Raw genomic sequence first — 1,776 nt, 5'->3', positions numbered from 1 at the left:
CAAAGAAAGATGTCAATGTGACACTTGAACAAATTTGTTTTCATTTTCTCCCAGAATGCACAAGTTCAAAGTCTGGTCCGAGGACTAATTCTGGCACTTGGTTAGGTTTTATGCGGTCCACTTTTTTTTTCAATGGATTTTATCACATTTTGTGGCCTTTTATTAGGAATATTTGGCCTTATTTCCTGTATAGTGTATAATGTTTTTGTTATATTAGCTGTCTTCTTCATTATCTTCTGGTCATTTCTACATAATTGTTTGACTAATGTTTCAAATTACCTCATTTTAGTTTTGCTATAGACAATTTCTGGATTTCATTGTCTATTTTTGCTTAAACTATTTTGTTTTTGAGACACTTAAATTTTGTTAACTTTCAATACCCTTAATGACTAATATAAAATATATATACTTATATTTTTTAACACAAAACTTTCATTTTTTTCATTTTTCGATTTTAATTCTAAGCCTGACATTTCCTATTTTCATTTTTTTATTTTTTAAAGCTATATACTAGACTAATTTACTCATTATTTTAGTCTATTAATATATTAATCTAGTGTATTTATTATTCTAGTATTATTCGTTTATTAATATTAATAATAATAATAATATATTATTATCCCCAGGTCTTTGAATCATCATTTTGTACCATGTTATTTATTTATTTATTTAAAAATTCAAACAAAGTGACATGAATTTGTTTAAAATGATGAAAGTTCACATCATCAAGCATCTACACAGCAAACATCAAAGAATCCAATCAAGACAGGACTGGTTTGTAGTAATGATGAGTGATTATGAGCAATAACAATGAAGACCATATATGGATCACTTCACAGAAGCTGTGTGTGTGTGCGTGTGTGTGTGTGCATGTGTTTGTGTGGGGGCTGGGTGCCACCATGCTCAGCATCTCCCAGATGTGCAAACCATATGCTCAGAATGAAATTAAAACAAAAAAAAAAAAGAAACAGTGAAACATGAAAGGGTTTTTTAACTTTGTAAAAGACAGTTAACAGTCAGTACAGATAGGCTAATGGTCGAGAGAGGCCACATGAAAGAAGCCGAGATGTTGGCGTGCTTTTTGCACCACTTATTCCATTTCCTGCTCAGGAGTTCACTGAGCAGATGGGGACCAAAGGCAGAAGGAAGTTTAGATTTTCTGCCCCACAGCCCATTGTATATGGTGCATGTAACTGCGTAACACTGCACTGTTATCATTTACTGGCTCTTTGGTGCATTCCAGGAGGTCACAATAACAAAAGGTGAAAAAACAGAGGAAACCAAAGTTAGACATCTTCAGCGCTTTCCACCAATGGAATTTGTTTCCTATTTGTAATTTAATAGATGATGTGTTTAGAATTAGACGATTTGGAGAAACCGAATCACTGCAACACCAAATATGTGATCAATTCAACTTCCCCACTCTATTGTGTTCTACATGTCATGTGGGTATTTATATTGGCACTCGAATGGTAGTTTGAAATGTTTTATCAACAGTGGATTGTGGGATTACTGAGGAAAAGAAAACAACTTCAAAACGGGTTCATTTTGGAGGAAAAGGCATCAATAAACGGACTACGATAGATCTGAAAACACATTCCACACTGCCCTCTACTGTAAACACGGAGATCTGCAACAAGGATCCAGTGTGGCATCGCTGCAGCTCAAAACTGTTTATTTAACAGCTGATTCATTTTCGTCTGGGAGTAAAAGCATTTATAACTCATCACTTTCACCTTAAAAACCTCCAGAGCGAGATATTTATCTTTAGTGAGA

This window comes from Cynoglossus semilaevis, chromosome 10 (genome assembly GCF_000523025.1).
Source record: "Cynoglossus semilaevis isolate Cse_v1.0 chromosome 10, Cse_v1.0, whole genome shotgun sequence".
Lineage (NCBI taxonomy): Eukaryota > Metazoa > Chordata > Actinopteri > Pleuronectiformes > Cynoglossidae > Cynoglossus > Cynoglossus semilaevis.
The sequence above is the reverse complement of the archived record's forward strand: the minus strand, read 5'-3'. Positions refer to the sequence as shown.